Below are 20,623 nucleotides of genomic sequence, written 5' to 3' on the forward strand. Positions count from 1 at the left end.
GGACTGATAGACACACACTGACATTTATTATCATAGATGGAGAATGGCAGTTAATAATTGGGTCAAAATGTCAAAGGGAAAAGGCGGTGAGTATAGATTGCCCTTCCTAGCCTGTCTACCACTCAGCACGAGACAGCCGGGTATTTTTTTTTTTATTGCTTCAATGTTTTTGTATTTATTTACCTTTTCAGCTTCAGTGTGTCAACATCATAACTCTTTCACCATTTGAGCTTTTGCCATAAATTTTTCAACAAACCTTTATTCTGAGAATATGGATGAGATAAATTAATAAAATCATTTTAAAAAAAATTGTTAGCTGTTGTTTTCATCAACTTTTGTTTGAGTACAAAGTGGATGAATTTTGGAATGTTTTCCAGTTCTCCTATTAAAATCAAATTCCATCCATTCATAAGTTCTCACAACTTCCACAACTGTTTATCTCAGGTAAAGGGTTAATATTATTTGAAAGTATGAATCTCTCTTCCTTGAATCGACAGCATTTCTATTCGAAAGTAAATACTGATTACTCGATGCGAGCAACAATAATTCTGTCCAGTTTCTCTCCTATTATTCCAGCGTGTGTGGACCTCCCAGATGTGTCGGCTCGCTGGGTGGGAGGTTGGTTCCTGATTCTGCTGGCTTTATATGGGATGCTTTGATGTTTAATTGGCTGTGCCAATAGGCCTTGGCATTTTTTGAACTTGATAGAGCCATTTTGTTTGACCACCTTACCTCACGAGTCTTTTTGGTGGGCATTGAGCAGTGTGTGTTTTTTGGCAGACTTAGTGCCTGCTGTTAGAATTTTGTTTGCAGAGGCATGCTCTTGTGTTTTGGTCAATAGACATGTGACAACCCCTTTTTCCATTTCTAGTGGAGTACTTTTGGTACTAATCTTTATCATATACAGCGATGCACATCTTTTGTTACTGCCCCTTTGCTGGGTTGGTGTAGAAAACAGACAGAGCGATGCGGATTTTATGTCTGGACCCAGCATTGTCTTTGACATTGAGCTTTTGTGATTTACAGACTGCTGCTTTGAAAAATCTTCATACCTCGCTGTGGCACAACTGTTTATGCTGTTAGATTTGGGTCTTTGAAAGGTTTTTTTTGCATTTTAGCATTGAGGAAGGTATCTATGTCTTTTCAGGCAGTGATGGGATGCTATCGAAAGCAGCTGCTCCAATACATTTATGTGAAGCATTCTGGAGATCAACATATCTGATTTATTATCCAGGTAAAGTAAGTCCTTACTTTATCAGTATGTGCAATGGGAGGTTGGATGTGTAATTGAATATTTTTTGTTGCTCAAGCTTTTTTGTTTAAGTTTTGTTTTTTTTATATTATGTAATAAAATGTTTTGAGTTTTAAGAGTCTGGTTTTGATCCTTGACCCGACTATAAACTGTTAGACTGGTGCTTCATAGGAAGAAAGCTCCATGACAAATTGTCTGATGTGACTGGAAGCTGGGGACCCATCTGTTTGTATATTAACTGCTGGTGAATGTTCATATCCCAGTGTCTCAATAAAGAGGAGACAAGTTGTCGTCAACACTCAAGCCAAATTCCAAATTCCAAATTCATGCCCTGATTAGCTCAACAATGTCCAACCTCTGAGTTGGATTTTGAGACCGAGTTGGAGCTTTGGTACCTCCATCACCAAAACAAAAAAAAACTACATGGGTGGGGTTTGCGAGATTCAAATTTGATTGCTTGAGATGACGTAAAATGCTGTAACATTTTGTCCAGCGACTGCTAAACGAAAGGATTTTGAAAGTGTCAATATGGCGATTTGTGTTCTGCAGTGTTCAAGTATATTTATTCAATTGAAATAAATTTAAGATTTTAAAGGTTATAGAACAAGACATTTTTTGGAAGTTTACCGCTGTTGATACAGATTATTTTACACCACCTTATTTAATGACTTATTCATGCCTGGTGTTTGCATTTTATGATGTCCATAAAAACAGTAAGTTTCCTGTTTGGAATGATTTTCAATTTTGTTTCACTGCCAGGTAGGCAAACAGATGGAAATTTTTTTTTATCTCACTCCTCTCTGCACATGTGCGATTGGGACGAATTCAGAGCCAAAGTACTGCTAAACAACAGGTTGGTTTTCCGATTCATGGTCCGATTCCTGCTCTAAATATAGCGTTAAATTTAAATCAAGCTGCTCCTTTTTCATAAACTGACATTTTTAGATAGACAGACAAAAGACAGAAGGCATTCTAATTCTCCTTGGTTATCAGACTTGTCCTCATCATATCTATCAGAGGGAGATACGAGGGGAGCGATAGCTCAAGGGTCCAGACCCCTCTCCTTTGCTTTGTTCTAATAGAAAAAGCTCCTTGTATTGTCAACTGGTTTTATTTTCCTCTTTTCTAATGAGACTGAAATCTTTCCCAGAATGTATTTGAATGTTTATATTGAGTTAATCATGACCTGTTTATTGGTTGTGTTGTAGTCATTAAGATTTTTCCTGCATCTCATGATGAGGGAATGGCTGTGTGATTGTAATTTTTCTTTCAAAATTATATTGTGTATTGAGCACCTTACCAGCAGCACCCCCATTTACCCTTTCACCCTCGCTCCCCCTTATCCCCCTTTCTCTCGCTTTCTCTTTCTTTCAGCACCTTGCATCCATAGGCAAAAGGTGCTATATAAATCCAATTATTATTATAATCATTATTATGATAATGCCATGATCCTACTCTGATAGTTCCTATCTCTCTCTCTGAATATCACTCCTCTCGCCAGCACATCCACTTAAATTCTCTCTTCTCATGCTCTGCACCCTCTGCCTCGATATGAACTATACCACCAGTCGGCCAGCATGACCAATGGTCAGTTTTAACCAGCCTTAAGGTAGATGATCCAAATACATGTTAAAATGTCCCAAAGCACGCCCAAGATTAACACTCAGTCCAATTTGTGGGGAACAAAATATAATACATTTGGCGAGCCATATAAAAATACCGTGCACAGCCCAAAATTATAATACTATACTCCTTGCAAAAAAATTAATCAGCAATTTTTAAAATTCGAAGTAAATGATGGGTCGACAGTTCAGAACTCTCTTTGTCACGTTTCTGCACACCCAGTATCAAGGAAAGAAGCCATATTAGTAAATTGGATGTAGAACATGTAATGTTACAATTATCCTCACCTGTGGAACTTGACAAGGTACTGTCAGAATGGACAGTTCATGTGGAGACCTCAAATTGTGGAAGCGTTGAACCCATCGTGAGGATCGGTACATTATCACTCTTGCCAGAGGGAACTGCTTTTCAACAGCATCTCCACAGAATTACCTGCAAAGAGCAATCAATCTCAAATTCCAACCCATACAGTAGTTTGGAACAGACCAAGCCAGTGGGATGAGGTCCAGAAGGCGACTGCTCCAAATCCCTCTAATAAAGCTCCGTCTACGGCAGCACTCACCAATGGGCAACATGGCATTACAATAGCAATGTAAACGGTTGGTGTCATGTTCTTTTGAATGTTGAGGCTAAATTCTGTTTATACTTCAACAATGGATGTGCTCGAGTCTGTAAATGACCTGGGAGATTTCCTAATTGTATCATTATGTAGCATAGTCGGTTTGGTGGTGGGGACAGTCTGATGGTATTGTCTGGCATTCAATTTGGCTGACAAACTGATATTGTCATTATTCAGAGGGTTGCTAGGACTGGTGTCTGAGACAGGAATTCATTTATAATGTCTGTCGTCACACATCTGCCCTAATATTAAGGTCTGAACTTCATTGTTAAGGATTACAATGCACATCCAAGCCATGCACATGTTGATGACACACTGCACTTCAGGAGCACATTACTTGGGATGGACTGGCCTGCACAATCTCCAGGCTTAAACGTGATGAAATATGCTTGTACTATCATAGAGAAGTGTGTCTGTGGTCATCAAGTCCGTCCATCGTGTCTGATCAACTATATCAAAAGAGTGTTTCCATCTGAATGCCTTACTCGTGATGCGGGGGAACCCAGGTTAAACTAAAATGGGACTCAGTAGTGCACGTACTTCCGCCAGGCTGAACAGTTTACATTTCATATCCCACCGATTGGACAGATCTGGATCCGGACTTACAAAATCGAATCACCTTGTTCGTGTCACTAACCCAAATCATCCACCACTTTTCATTCGAATCCATCCACAACTTTTTGAAATATCATGCCATACCAGATATCGATTTTTGCTCAATCCCTCAATGGTGAAGAATCACTTAAAAAATTAAACAAATTCTAGTAGCCAGATCTGGATCTACACCACAATCAAATAATTTTATCCATGTTACACACCCAATCTGTTCACCAATTTTCGGCCGAATCTATCCATAACTTTTTGAGATATACTGTTCACAGACAGACAGACAGACAGAGGTGAAAACATAACCTCCGTCCACCCTCGGTGGTGGAGTTAAATACACAGTATGTTTGTCCATTGTCAAACAACGTCCTTACAATTCATGAAAAAGTACAGTAATGTCTCCCGGCATCCTCACCCTGCATGTGATTTATGTACAAACCCCACCATGAGTGAGAGATTATGAAAATTAAATAAATCAATAAATAAATAAAAATCGCACAGTGACAGCTGTATTATCTGAATTGTTTGCAAACACAAAAAAAACATCCCAATGCACAAACTTGTATCTGGGTCATTGGTGGCCACAGACGTTATTAAAGCAATTCCTGCCGATGTAAAGCTTGTCTGTAATCATTTGTGGAAGAGCGTCGTGGCCAATTTACACGCTCATTTTACACCCATGTTGTTTTCGCAAAACAAATTAACTTTGACTTCCACTGGCAAACTTGTTTGTGGAGTCCTGGAGTTCCACGGACATATGAGCACATTTGAACATGCCATGACAAAAAAAAAAAAAAAAAATTCAACCCTCAAAACATTTGTTGCTTTTGTGGTTTTTTTATTTATTTATTTGTGAGGATATACTTAAATCATCACTGAAATCATCATGATGTATGTGGGTGGCATCACTTAATTTTTTTTCTTTCTTTGTCCAAAATATTTATGTACGTTTTTGGCCGAAATATTTTTGGTGGAGAAACTACATCAGCAAGTCTACAAATTGGGCTCACTTTATTACATTGTGTGTGTGTGTGTGTGTGTGTGTGTGTGTGTGTGTGTGTGTGTGTGTGTGTGTGTGTGTGTGTGTGTGTGTGTGTGTGTGTGTGTGTGTGTGTGTTTGAGAGAGATATGGAATACTGTAGTACTGAATTTCATTAACAGCAAGTTTAGTCAATGGTGCAACGTTTAAATAATTTATATCTTCAGTGTACTGAACTTTTACAGATGACTTGTGTGGATTGCCCTTTCGAAAATTCCTTCCTTGCTTAGATGTCACAGAAACTCACCTGGATGTCCTGGATTTAATACTACATGACTTGAAAGCATAAATCACTGCACAACCAGTTAAAATTGATTGTTGTTGACAGCGAGTCAACGAAAAACGAATTACTAATACCGAACATGGAGAGAGTAAACAAAGCTCTCGACGACAGCTATAAATTTGTCTCTGAAGTCTTGTACCATCTCAACATCTGTTGAGGCTATTCTAGCCCCCCGCACTACCACCAAGTTCTATCCGCACAAGTGCCCAGAGACCATGCACTAAAACCCAATCCTCTGCTCGGGATGCACCTTCCTAATATCACTAATTTGCAGAGCTCCAAGATGCGAAAGGTGATGCTGACGCCGGCTTTGTGGGCAATGTGTTTAATACACAAGCTGTCAGTTTTAATAATTCAAACCCAGGGTGAAGCTTTGAACTATAACAACTGCACAAGGGAGTTATCTGGACTGAATATCATATATATTATTGGCTGACAACTTTAGAAGCTCAAAAGTCCAAGGCTGCAAGCGTCATTGCGGTGCCTGAAGGACACTTGGGATATAAGAAATTCGCAGAGATGGAATCTGATATTCCTTCCATGAGCCTTGACTGCTCACGCAGCAAGAAAACATCATTCATCATGAGTGCTCACTCAATGAAAAGCGATTTCTTTTTTTTCTCTCAAAAGATAATTCTAAAGAGCTGAAATTCCTGAAAGCCAGTTGAAGAATGATTATCCCACAATGGAATAAGTATAGATTTTCATGCATTGAAAATTACCACTATCGTGTTAATATTGGTACTGACAGAATACGTCAGAAGTAGCACACTGTCCTTGCTTAAGGGTTGTATTGTCTATGTTAGATTCCTGGCAAAGTAGGATCCAACTGCAAACCAACTGTCGTGGTGCTTCAAAAAGTGTCTCATTAAAACTTACGCTATCCTTTCAAAGGATGTTCATCCGGCTTCAAAAAAGGAAGGTACCACCATCTTGTTTAGCTGCTCAGCGAGCAAGCCAATTGCCTACTGTGCACAACTGGTTGGTAGTGCTTCCTCTTTTATCTGAATGTTCACAACCATAACCAGATTTTTGGGAATGAAGAACTATTCTTTCTGGGTGAAGGTGATCAGTGGATCGGTATAACAATAGATTAAATCAATGAGATGTTGTATGAGGAAAGCCAACTGCCATGTGAAGCTGATGTTTCGTGCAATACCCCCTTCGTCGGTGCAAAACAGGATCAAAGATCAATGCCCGAAAAGTCAACTTCTCCTTGGTACCCACGGTGATGCGGTGAGCATACCTCAATCAACGTCCTGTTCATACCATCCATTATTCTTACAACCAGTGTTTTGTTAATCTGACTGTCGATGCTGCTATGGCTTTACTTGTGGGTATTGAAGGTCACACATGATCTGAGAAAAAGAGTAACACTTCAAGTGTTAGTAGGATGACTAATTTCGCAATTGTTTTCAGTTGAAACCTGATTTGGCACAAATGTAATGAACCCTCATCGTCCTTATGGGCAAGCAACGCCCCCCCCCCCACCTTGCTACATCTTTCTTCTGTCTTACGTGCAACACAGAAATTAATGTTGAATATTTTGTGGTTAGATGGTGGTTGCAAAATAAATTTGATGGTTGAAGAAGACATTTGGTGGTTTCGTCTTCATTTTTCCAGTCGTCCTAGGTTTAACATTATGCGGTGCAGCTCGGCACGGATGCAGTGCCTTCCGCCAAGACTGTAGAAGACAGACACCCAACAAAATTTGAAATTTGGCGGGGCTATCAGCCAAAAGGTCTACCTCTTTAGAAAAGCTAGTGGAGGGTTCTTAACGTCCATAAACGAGTGCAAGCAGATGGGGAGGCAGGATCATGAATGATAGCATGCTCCCCGATACAGCACGAGCGCCAATGCTCAGTTGGATTACGTCTGTATTACTCACCCAGATGAGATGTGAACGTGCTAGCAACTGACCTATCAATCTGCCATATTTACGTTGAACCAATATGCTTGAATTTGAACGCAATTACAAGTCAAAAATGGCAAGAAGGAGGGAGAACGCACCCCTTTCAAACTCAAAAAGGTGATCAAGAATATATTCGTTTCACAGGTATTTTTTTTTTTGCACATACTTCATTTTTCCGTTTGACTTGCTGGCACTCAAGCGTGAGAAAGATTCAAACCCCATAAAGCCAGATCCGTGAGACTGGGCAGGCACGGCGAGAGTGCGGGCGGTGAGGGGGGAGGAGGGTCTGAGGCTCAGCACGTGCCTCGACGCTCTGGCACGGCCAACTATTAATGATGATGCTAATCAGTGCAAATGGTCTCTTCATCAATCAAAGGATTGGCTTCACCCTGGGTCTTCGTCTCTTGCTCTGACAGCCACAAATCTACCAATCATTTGCAACCACTCCTCAACCAATATCACAACCAGGCCGAGCTGTACTTCTCCATTACCTCCACCGGCTTCGTGTTCATGCAAACACACACGCACGTCCTGGAGCTCGACAAGCCGGCAGGCGTGCAGGTCTGCTGCTGCTGCTGCTGCTGCTGCCGCCATCTGGGAGTGCTTGCCTGACTCTTGGCAGGAAGCACGCAGCGCCAGGGCTACTTTATTGCGCTTGGGGAGCCATGCCCAGTGCTCGCCGCAGTCGCTCTGTGCTCAGACCTGGCCATGTGGCTTAAGTTGCGCCTTCCGAGGGGGTCTGAGGGGTCCAAGCACGCACACACAAGCTCCTGACCCCGTCTTCACTCCATTTTCCCTCGTAATTATTCACTGAACTGAGCTTAACTCAACACACGCTCCCCGGTACTCTCACCGGAAAGGCTGCACCAGGTTCGAGAGCCCCGTTCTGCCAGTGACTTTGAATTTGAATTTGAATCAGGAGTAGATCAACAAAAAAACATCAGAGAATTTAAAAAATAAAAAGGAAAAGAACTGCAAAAATGCTAATGTGGCTATTTATTATTGTTTTTAAAATACCAGCAGGTTGCACGTGCAATTTTTTTTTTTTTGCAAGATATGACACTGACATTGAGAATATATATATATATATATATATATATATATATATATATATATATATATATATATATATATATATATATATATATATATATATATAATCTTATCTATAAATCCAGCAATCTCTGTGTGTCTGTCTGTCTGTCTGTATGTCTGTCTGCGGCTGCTGTTTCTCGACAACCACTGGTCCGATCGAATTGAAACTTGCTAGGAATATCGCTGGGGACCTGAGTATGTGCCTTTTCAAGGTTTGATATTAATCGGACAAGCGGTTCCCAAGTTAAGGCCATTTATTTATCAACCAATGTCAGGATACGGTGCTATGACGTCACTATTGACGTCACAATGAAAAAGAAATTTTTTTTTGATGTGATGTCACAATTGACGCTGGGGGCCTGAGTATGCTGGGGGACCTTTCCTGGGAAAGTCACATTTCCAACCTTTCCTCAAAAGCCAGTCGCCGACTGGGAATCCTCCGTCGTGCAAAGTCCTTCCTCGGCCCTCTTGAGCTCCTGACCACTTACAAAGCTTTTGTCCGTAGCCTGATGGAGTACTGCTCTCCCCTCTGGGCTGGTGCTCCTGCCTCCCACCTTTCTCGACTTCACGCTGTCGAAACCAGGGCTTTTAAGATCATTGGCATCTCCCGCAATGAAGCTGAGTCTTTGGGCCTCTCACTCAATCACCGCAGGTTGGTCGGTGGTCTTTCTGTCTTCTACCGACTCCTCTCCAGCCTTGCCCCCCCTGCTCTCTCTGCGATTTGTCCCAACCACATTTCCACAGGGCGCTCAAGGTCCGCCAACAACCCCCTTCTGGTAAAACTACCAAAATCACGAATCACTGCTCATCTTCACTCTTTCATTCCTCTTTTTCCCGCCTTTGGAATAAACTTCCTCACTCTATTCTTTCCCATTCTTCCCTTCAGGCTTTCAAAACAGCTGTTCACCACCACCTCTTATCTTCCCCCATCCAAATCCTCGATCTTTTCTACCCCCGATAATCCACCCAAGCCCACTTCCTTCAATTCTCCTGCTTTCCTTCCTGAAAGTCCCTTTAATGTCCATCTTCCCCTCGCCATGTTCCCCGTCCCATCCCCATCCCTCTCCCTTCCACAGTTCACCTGTGTCTGTTCCCCAATGTTTTGTCCCTTCCACTCCCGCCCCTCTTGTCTCATGCCTCCTTGCTGTGAGTTGTGTGTTAGCTCTCATACGAGCCTCGACCAAGGTATAAAAAAAAAAAAAAAAAAAAAAAAAAAAAAAAGTGCCTTTTCAAATTTGATATCGTTCTTCATCAGTTTCATTTGTTTCCCAAGTGTTTCCCAAGTTATGGCCGTTTATGACACGGTTGGTCCGATATAATTGAAACAATGCCCCAATCCAGTTTTATTTTTTTTTTTGCACCTACAGGCCCACACTAGTACATATAATTGACCTAGTGTACATTTCCAAAACAGTCACATTACCCCCTTTCCATTCCTTAACTTGTACTGAGTCTACCAACTCTTGAGCACATGTTAGGTGTAGTTCCCTCTAACACAGTTTACCTCACCTATTTCTTGAGTGTGTGACAATGCACACATGTCCTGCCTTTGAAAATAATGAAAACTAATGCGTTGAGTTCCTTTACTGGAGCACATTCACACGAGACAGTTGTAAATGCAAGTCTCTACCGAAACACATACCGGAAGGCTTAAACTTTTTTCAATTATTTACACATTTGCAGTGGTTCGGTCCCTGGTACACAAATTAAAATAAAAAAATCAACGCTCTTCAGCGGCCCTCTTCTGGGCAACTGTTGGCCATCAAATGGTCCTTCACTGTTGAAGACAGTGCTAAGTGGGAGGTTATGCGAAAAAAAAACGAAACTCAGGTGGGACCACATGGCCATTTCTTGGCCTCGACGCTCTGAGAGAATCTGGTGAGCAGGATGAGCATCCGGAAAATGAGCCACATGTCCATACAGCCGCAGCTGACGCTCACGGACTATGCAGGTAACAAATCTCATTTGAGTCTCTCTCAGCAACTGCTTGGTGGACACAAAGTCCAACCAGTAATAGCCAAAGATTCTCTGAAGAGACCTGGTACCAAAGGAATTAAGTCTCCATCTCAGATCCTTGGTCAGAGACCAAGTCTCGCATCCATAGAGCAAGACTGGAAGCACCAAGGACCTGAAGACTTGGACTTTCGTCCTCCTGCACAGGTACTGACAGTGCCACGCCCCATGATCCAGTGAATCCATGACTCCCCAGGCTGAAAACAGACGTCTATTGACCTCTGTCTCACAGCGAGCAGAGACATGAATATCACTGACAAGGTAAGTGAATCTCTCAATGGCCTCAACATCCTCACCACAAACAGGTACATCAAAGACCGCAGCACCCAATATGTCATTAAAAGCCTGGATCTTAGTTTTGACCCAGGAAACCCATAATCCCAGCAGCTGTGACTCCCCATTCAGCACCCCCAGGGTCCCCAAAAGGCTATCCAGAGTCCACGCAAAGATGACTGCATCATATGCGAAATCAAGGTCATTGATCTTGACATTCCCAAACGATGCAGCACAGCTTGATCTCTCTGACATCCTCCCCAGAATCCAGGACATACAACCGCTGAAAAGTGTGGGGGCCAGTACACACCCCTGATGTACTCCACTAACAACTGGAAATAAGTCGGAGATGGTATCACCACATCTCACAGCACTCTCAGTACCAAAGTATAGTTTAGACATCAGATTGATCAGTTTCGGTGGCACCCAACAAAGACTAAGAATCCTCCAGAGGGCATCCCGATTCACTGAATCGAACGCTTTATAGAGATCAACATCGGCTGCAAGCAGCCCCTGCCAAAACTCTCGTCTGCGTTCAGTGAGGACACGAAGGGCAAGGATACAGTCAATCGTTGACCTCTTTGGTGTAAAGCCTGACTGCTCTGGACGCTGGTGCTCAAGCAGATGGTGGTGAACCCTATCAAGAATGATCCAAGCAAAGACCTTTCCCAGCACTGAGAGCAGCGTCACCCCTCGGTAGTTGTTGCAGTCTTGGCGATCACTCTTCCCTTTCCAGAGAGGGACAACAAGGCCCCTCTTCCAATCAGTTGGGATGATGCCTGTGTTCCAGGCAGAGCACAAAACTGCATGCAACGACACGAGTGCAGCATTTCCACCAGCCTTGAGAAGTTCAGCATGGATGCCACAGATCCCTGGAGCTTTGCCCCGTTTCAACCAATTCACCACAGCCTGTGTTTCCACAAGCGAAGGTGGACCACAGTTGATTCGAGGGTCAGCAACAGGTATTGTAACACCCTTGACGTCCAACTCGACAGCTGGGGGATCAGCCTAGTACAACCGCTCAAAGTAACCGGCCCAGCGGGCCTTCACTTCAGACTCCTCTGTCAAGAGCCTATCACCCTCTGCTCGAACTGCTGTGCTCCGAGGGATGGGCTTGGATGAACGCAATGCGCGAATTCCCCTGTAAGTGGGGCAAGAATCACCTGTCCACAGGTGATGCTCTACCCCCTCACAGATTCCTCGCACATATGCATCCTTGTCCACCCTCAGTGCACGTACAGTTTTACGCCTCAGCTCCCTGAACAGCTCAGCTCTGCCATTCAGCCTGGCCCTGCGACTCTGGTCAATAGTATCAAGTGTCCCTTGAGAGACAAAATTCTTCTTTGCCCTGCGGTGAGCTCCAAGACATCCACCGGCAACATCAAGGAGTGGGGGTCTCCTTTCATCAAAGAGTGGGGGTCTCCAAGGCTTCGTCCCAATCTTGTAAAATGGTGAGCTGCCTTGCGAAGGGCAGCTGCACAGCAGGTACTCCCATGGAGTGGGTTTTCAGTTTTCTTTGTATTTTTCGTTTGTTCTGTGGAGTTAAGGGCTTTCCCGTGGCCGGAGTGCAAATCCTGCCACCAACTTCCTGAAAAAAGTAACCCAACTGCAGGAGGATGTCCGCAGACACAGCTTGACACTATAAATGAATGGCCGTTGGCTCACAAAGAGCTTCTTCTCCCTTTGATTTTGCTTTGGGGTATGGAAAATTTATATAGGGTATGCAAAAGTCCTTGGTGTATAAAAACACAAATTACAACAAACTTTGACTCAATCCCTTATCACATCAATCATCAAACTTCCCCAGGACTTTCAAATATGTCGCTTTAAACGATGTGGTCCTTACAACCTGATTAACCTGTCACTACGCACATTGGTGCTTTCTCTGGTTCAGGCCTTAAGCTCCGTTTTCATCCATGCCTCCGTACAATTTCCTGGCTAGGCAGTGTGACTCCATTAGCTGGTCTGCACCTGCGTACTCACACAATGGCAACGTCGACACGCTGAGGCCGCTTCTGTGTTAACCCACTCAATTCCAAATTATGGGGGGAGTTCTCCCGGCTCCCTCCCCTCACCCCCCCTCCCAACGCCCTCAATGGCAATTGGTGTTCTGCGTCCCTTCTCCGTGGGTACCCGGACCCATACACAAATTTAGCATGCCCACCATTAGCTCAAGGCCTACCCTGACCAACAGACTTTCCAGGGCCCGGTGTGCCTTCTTCAGCAATACTCACCTCTCGCAAGACACACTCTCAGCCCATCAATACTTATTGCATACCTGAAAAATAAACACATTCCAACACACAGCTCCAACCACAGCACAACCTCGATTGTAAATTTTATGCTTGATGGTTAAGCATCAATAAGGCTTTCTGTTCTCAGCCTCCCTCTGCTGAATTCCAATTAGCTATGCCAAGATTGTCCAGCCACCACAAGGATATGTTTGTTCACAAAGGGTGCCAAATCACATTTCAAAATCAAAACAATTTTGTGAAAGGAAAGTGAAACAAAAGGAAACTCAGTGCAGTCAACCCAAGCGATCCATTTTAGAATCTGTTCCTGAGTCCAGTGGAGTAAACAGTAAACCATATAGCGTCCCCATGGAATCGATACAGAAGAAGTGCATCTGTTACATCTGTAATTTGGAGAGAAGGGTGAACAGTAAACAATATAACAATGATGACCTTGGGAGATTCTCAGAAGAAAATACTTTCAGCAAAATTAAAAGTCAAATGGACGTGAAAGTCAATGATGAGGACAACAAGTACCCTCCTGCAGCAAAGTGTTTGGATGTATTACTTAGTGGAGCATCATCTGATGTATTTGCCCTTGATCTTAATTACTACGACAAGACATGTTACATTAACTTCACCAATGTTTATGATAAAAAAAGAACCCAACTGCACATGATGTCAAGAAGGATGAGTTAGGGTCAGAAGTTATTGACATTTTTTTTCCCCCCCAGCAATTTCACTTTAAAGTGATGAAGGATCAGGAAGCCAATTTTTTGACAAAGTTGTTTGAAGATGTGAAAGAGATAAGTGAAGATAATAACCTTAATGACCCACCAATAAATAAAACATTTATCCTAAAGCAAAAGCTGATTGAGAAATTTGAGTATTCCATTGATTGCCATTTGGTTGGTAGCCAGCTCGTAGTGCTCCCTGGTGTAGTAAATCCCCTCTTGTTTTCAGCAGCTACACTTCAAGGCCATGGACTCTGAATTGATGACTTGACCAAAGCGTTCTCGAGACTGTGACATAGCCAAGGATATTTTGGATCTCCTGGGATCTAACGACCAGCAAGGAGCATTATAGATACAGCACAGTGTTTTGTTGTTGTTGTTTATTTTCAGTTCAGGCCAGATCAGATCTATGACGAGCTGCAGGTTCAATGTAAACCTGTACAAACCTGATTCATGGTCAGGTTGTTGGCAACTAAACCGTCTCCCCAACCAGGGTTACTGGTGAGGAGGGTGCATGAATATGGACACCCAGCAGGACTAAAAACAAAACCTGTCAAAGGGTGGAGGAGCTCCTTGTGATCCAACGGCCATCCATAATCTGGTGCCCAACTGTGTCTGCAGATGTCCTGCTGCAGTTGGGCACCTCTTTCTCGGAGGTTGGTGGCAGGATTTGAACTCTGGCCACCATAAAACACTTCATTCCACAAAACCCATGAAAAAAAACTGCAAAGAAAACTGAAAACCCACTCAGTGGGAGTACCTCCTGTGCAGCTGCCCTTCGTGGAGCAGCTCACTGGATGATGGGATTAGGGCAAAGTCTTCATGACTCCCATTCTTTGATGAAAGGAGGAAAAGCATGGGGTAACCATCCTGGGTCGGATTTGTGGTGATGTGTGTCGCGGTGGTGCTGAGGTGTCGTCCACCAGATGGCGGTCTTCTTGGGTTGCCCTGAGGCAGTTGCTTCGGGTGGGTGCCTGGAATGTCCTACCCTTAAGAGAGAATGCTCACCTGTCTCTACTATCATCTGAGTTCCAGTGTTTGAACATCAGTATTGCAGCACTCTCTGAGGTTCAGACACCGGATGGTGGTGAGATCATGGCAGGTAGTTACACCTACTACTGGTCTGGTCGCTCTGATGGTTACCATGCCCAAGGAGTTTGGCAGGGTTGTGTACTGGCTCCCACACTTTTCCTTGCTTGTATGGACTGGATTCTGGGGAGGATGTAGGAGAGATCAAGTTGTGGTGCATTCTTTGGGAATGTCAGGATCTCTGACCTTGATTTCGCAGAGGATGCAGTCATCTTTGCAGAGACTCTGGAGATCCTTTTGGGGGCCCTCGAGGTGCTGAATGAGGAGTCGGAGCCACTAGGATCACGGGTTTCCTGGGTCAAAACTAAGATCCAGGCTTTCAATGACATCTTGGATGCTGATATCCTCTCTGTACCTGTTTGTGGTGAGGATGTTGAGGTCATGGAGAGATTCATTTCCCTCAGCAGTGATATTCTTGTTTCTGCATGTTGTGAGCCAGAGGTCAATCGATGTCTGGGTTGGGTCTAGGGAGTCATGGATGGGGTGTGGTGCTGTTGGTACCTATGCAGGAGGACAAAAGTATGAGTCTTTAAGTCCTTGGTGCTTCCAGTCTTACTCTACAGATGTGAGACTTGGACTATGACCAAGGATCTGAGATGGAGACCTAACCCCTTCAGTAGTAGGCCTCTTCGACACATCCTTGGCGACTGATGAAATTTTATGTCCAACAAGCAGTTGCCAAGAGAGACTTAGATGAGATTTGTTACCTGTATTGTCCGTGAGCATCGGCTGCAGCTGTATGGAGATGTGGCTCATTTTCCTGATGCTGATCCTGCTTATCAGACTCTCTCAGCAAGGGAGCCTTGTGAATGTAGGTGGCCAATGGACTGACCATGTGCCTCGTGGTTACAGAAGGTTGATCGGCATCTCAAGGACATGGGGACGGGCCAGGAATCTTCCTGGTGGATGGCCAGACAGAGGCCCCTGGAGTACCGGCAAAAAGTGGACAGAGCGATGCGCTGCTCTGGTGCATGCTCAAATGCCTAACCAGACATGACAGTGTTTTTGTGGGTATGCAGCAGATGAAGGAACTCCCTCACTTCAAGAGGCCATTTTGTACGTTCCCTCTGCGAAATCTTATGACGAATCGGTCTCGAGAATGCTTTGGTCAAGTTATCTTCTTGGATTTAGAAATGTGATTTGGCACCCTTCGTGAACAAACATATCCTTGCGGTGGCTGAACAGTCTTGGCGCAGCTAATTGGAATTAAATATAGGGAGACTGAGAACACAAACTCTTATCGACACTCAACGATCTGTCAGCAAGTGTTTGGAGAGTTTCTAGTCCAGCTATTGTTACATTTGAGATGTCCTCCTTGTCCTTGATATATTCAATGCAAAGCAGGCACCTTCTTCTGTCCTCTGCCCCTGCACTCAAAAAAGGGGGTCATCCACCATTGTGCTGATTCTGAAAAAATACACTTGTACAAATTAATAAATTCGTTCTTAAATTACAATAAACTTAGACAAGAAGAGTATATAATCGACATGACCCAGCGAAGGAAAAACTGCTAAGACAATCCAGTGAACTTGAATATCTCATGTTTTATGTTACCTGTTGACATGTTTTATTTTACCTGTTGTGAGCTCAATTTGAATATTTGCATGATAATAAAGCTCAGATGAGTATTCTAGACCACAAAATCAACTTCCTTTTCCATGTAAACCCCATATTATACACTTAAGGTTAATTGATGGGGCAAAGAGAAGCTTCAGAAATTCTATTTGAGTTAATTTGGTGGCCATTTTGGATTTTGGAAGCCATCTTGGATTGTCGGCCAAATCCTGGGTCCCCCTCCCCCCCCCCCAAGCTGATATCAAAGGGCATAGGTTCAGGAAGACAGAACCACTGAGAAACCCCATATTATACACTTAAGGTTAATTGATGGGGCAAAGAGAAGCTTCAGAAATTCTATTTGAGTTAATTTGGTGGCCATTTTGGATTTTGGAAGCCATCTTGGATTGTACGCCAAATCCTGGGTGCCCCCCCCCCCCAAGATGATATCAAAGGGCATAGGTTCAGGAAGACAGAACCACTGAGAAAACTTTGACAGGAAAAAAAATTGTAGTTTTTCCTTGGCTGGGCCCTATCCAAAACTCACATTGATTGCTATTCGATGTTAAATATCCCACTTGAAATTTTCAACGTTAAATAAGCAAGTTATTACTGGCACTCTGGCTAAATTTCAAATAATTGCTCTCATCATCTCCAGTCAAATGTCAGATCTATAGCCAAATAGTTCTTCAATGAATTGGGCCAACAATACTTTCCCAGATCTCGCAATTAACCTGAAAGATAATGTGCGAATATGTGCTTGATGAATGCATGCATACTGCATTGTTACCTCTGCCACCGAAAGTGGATGGAGGTTATGTTTTCACCCCTGTCCGTTTTGTCTGTCTGTCTGTGAGCAGGATATCTCAAAAAGTTATGGACAAATTCAGACAAAACTTATTGGACAGATTGAGTGTCTGCCACTGACAAATTGATTAGGTTTTGGTGAAGATCTAGATACAAGAATTTTCTAAGTGATTCTTCACCATTCAGAGATAGAGCCAAAAATGATATATACAGGAAATGGACAAAAAAATGGAAACACCTGAGTAAATGAGGGACACCAAACAACGGCTTCCACACAGGTGTGGCCAAAGTGTTAATTAAGCAAATGCCTTCTCAGCATGCTTCAGATCATTTATAAAAATGCTGCACAGGCCTGGCTGTCTAGCATTGTTGCAAGAGGAGACCTCCTCCCCCCTCCCCCCCTTGACCCCATCGACAGAGCAAGTGTGGTTGCCCAACGGTTTTATGAGCAGGACACTGTTGTTATCCATATGCCATGGCCTTTTCAGTCACCAGATCTTAAAATGAGTGAAATGAAATATTTTGAAAATTTCGAATTTTTCTCACACAGATTTCAACATCACAGTAAATCATATTCACTTGTTTAAACTTGCTTTACATAAGATTACTTGTAATACTGGCTACCACTATGTGGCGCTATACGATACACATTTGCATCGAGATAATTGGCGTCTTCTCCCGACCCTGAAACTCTTCCCCCAGAAATGGTACCCAGACAGAAATAATACTTGGGGTACGTTTAGGCAACATTCAAAATTTGGTTGCATTTGGTTCAGTAGTTTTTTTTAAGTTTTTGAAGCATATATAAACAAATATACAAATTCACTTTTATAGTCTAGAATCTAAAGTGCAGCCCCTGATGTGTGGCCGATAATACACAAATTTGAAAACACACCATCACAATCCACCAGAAATGCCATCAAGTTGACCCAATGGTTTCAAATGAGTGTTCCAACGCAAAGCATAAAAGTAACATAACTACATCAGGATAAGGTTGCGGTATACAAACAATGATTCTTGCAGCCCAGTGAACCACAACGAAGAAGAGTATGTGGAGGCAGGGCCTGATAGCTGCCATTATGGAGTCCTGCAGGCGATGTGGTGGCTCTCACACTGATGTCTTATCGACAAAAGTGGCCCTCCTCTAAAACAATCGTGAAGATCACTGGTATAGATGTTACACTTCTGTGCATTGAAGTGCCAAAACCTCTGAATATAAACAACCAATAATAATCCAATAAGATTTTTATAATCCATGCAATTAACAGAACTCTGGCTTTATACTGTATACTTTGCAATCAAGAATTGAGGAACATAATATATATATATATATATATATATATATATATATATATATATATATATATATATATATATATATAATTATTATCATCATTATTATTATTTACACTGGTTGCACTGCCAATTTATCATGAGCAAGTTTACTTATACCCATGAGGTTCTTTTTAAGTAATATACATTGGGGAAAAATTGTGCAATAACAAAACGTGCAAGTGACCCAAGTGCAAGTTATCTCAAGAGATCACATGATAACATACGGAAATTGGAGTTTGAAGAGATAGCAACACAATGGGAAAAAACGACACAGAGCGTCTGTGGTTAATCCAGCTTGTTGCTGAAAAATTAAGACTTCAAAAAGAATTATCATTGATAGAATTCAAAACTTGTCTATCTCTTATTGCTCCAGGCTCCTGGGTGTGCATCCAAGAGGGAAGGGGGTCACAGTGAAGTGGTTAAGGACTGCACCCCAGGGGTGTGGTCAGCTATTGGTGGTCTTCCTTCCTGGCTTTGTGTATGGCTTAGGAGGGTGAGAGGTAGTAAGCCAGAGCCAAGGTTTGACCTGGTCATCATCTCTCACCGCTCGCCGGTCTTCCTGTGACGACAGTGTCAAGAGCTGCCTCGGAACAGGGCGTGTGAAAGGTGGCGGAGTTGCAAGAACTCACGAGCTCCATTTCAGGCTGAACATGAGAAAGAGGGATGGCTCTTTTATATGGACAACAGGAGAAAAGTGTCTGCCAATGTCTCGTTTTTGTTATGTTTTTATATCAGCCATGTTGTCCTTCTGAAAGGTTCTGAAGAATGAGAATGAATGTGGTATCTCAATATGCCTGTTTATCGGAGCTTTTGTTTCAATATTGACAATTGCCATTATGTGTGGACTTTTCTGACAGCTCGTTATGTTAGGTACACCATTGTTTTATGTTCTTTGTTTTTAAAGATATTTCTGTGATTTCTTTCAGCAATACAACAATATATAATACTTGGGATAATATATTTAATAAATGCATATTGCACCCCTCCCCATTCATTCTCTGCACTTTGTCTTAATTAACATCCTCCCACACTTTATAATATGCACTGTACATTGGTAACACAACTCCGATAATGTACTTCGTGTGTACAACAAGTTTGTACATGTAGTGCAAGCACACAGATAAAATCCATTAACTTTATGAGGTGTACAAGCTGATCTTTTTGTCTTTATTTTTAAAGGAGGATGAACGAGCAAATTATGAAACACAATAATTGGTGGTAATGGTTTGTGGTACCCTGGTGGAAATGTACCACTGAGCATTGTGTTCGAGAAAAATACTAATGTCGCCCTTTCCGTGACACTGTGAAGGAGTCCTCAGAAGAAGAAGAAAAAAAAAAACGTTTCCAAATGGGAAGGGACAAAGGTTGGAGGGGATTGTGGTGGTTCCAAAGCAAATGTGATACAATACTCTGGAAAAACCATCCACAGATCTATACCAACTACACCACAGCAGAGGGTAGCGTTCCCAACTACATTTTGTAAACACGAAAAATGTGTAAAAATAACGAGGGATTTGTTCATTTAATTGGGTTTTCTCTTCAATTTGTCTCCTTTTTCGGATTTTTTTTCATCTTTATACTTCGGTGATTGGCCAGAATGCCGAAAGCGAATTGTATGTTTGGGCTTCACAGACATAAGAGCCTCAAGACTGAAGATATTAAGCATCCCAATAACATCCTCTCCAGTTTCACGTATGCAGACAATTGTGTGTTTGCATTATATTGACTGCCTCTTCTGAAGGATATTACATGAAGGATAGTCTGAAAGTTGGGGTAGAATCCCCCAACTCATTTATTTCATTTATTTCAAAATATTTCAAAACACACTCATTTATTTCATCATTACAAAGATAATTTTTAGTGGACAATGCAACTTAATGAATGAATTTCAACTTGATACAATGAACAACAAAATGTAGAATTTTTTTGATTTGTTATCAACAAAATCCATTGAGCCCTGATGGAGAAATCAACTAAAACTCTTTATGATGGCCGGTTCGCTCTTTACTATTACAACTAGATGAGAAATGCAGGTCTCACTGTACAAAGAGGAGTACCAGTATGTAATTTAATTTGGTGATACCAAAGTAGGAGTTGAATTGACAATGCCCTTATTTATAATGAACTAACAAGTCTGAGTTCAGCCAAGATGAACAAG

The 20,623-nt window shown here is 42.4% G+C and overlaps 1 long non-coding RNA gene across 2 annotated transcripts; it reads left to right on the plus strand.

The window, feature by feature from the left end:
* The first annotated feature begins 1,141 nt into the window (after window positions 1-1,141).
* On the plus strand, window positions 1,142-19,524 carry LOC147024854 (uncharacterized). Of its 2 annotated transcripts, none has more exons than XR_015058839.1 (3): window positions 1,142-1,234; window positions 2,012-2,105; window positions 18,839-19,524. It is a non-coding gene; the product is annotated as an uncharacterized LOC147024854 (long non-coding RNA). The 2 variants fall into 2 exon arrangements; XR_015058840.1 differs by lacking the exon at window positions 18,839-19,524 and adding an exon at window positions 6,604-6,979.
* The last annotated feature ends 1,099 nt before the right edge of the window (window positions 19,525-20,623 follow it).

This window comes from Eptatretus burgeri, chromosome 6, assembly GCF_056783735.1.
Source record: "Eptatretus burgeri isolate ZD-2024b chromosome 6, Ebu_testis_v1, whole genome shotgun sequence".
NCBI classification, from domain to species: Eukaryota; Metazoa; Chordata; class Myxini; order Myxiniformes; family Myxinidae; genus Eptatretus; species Eptatretus burgeri.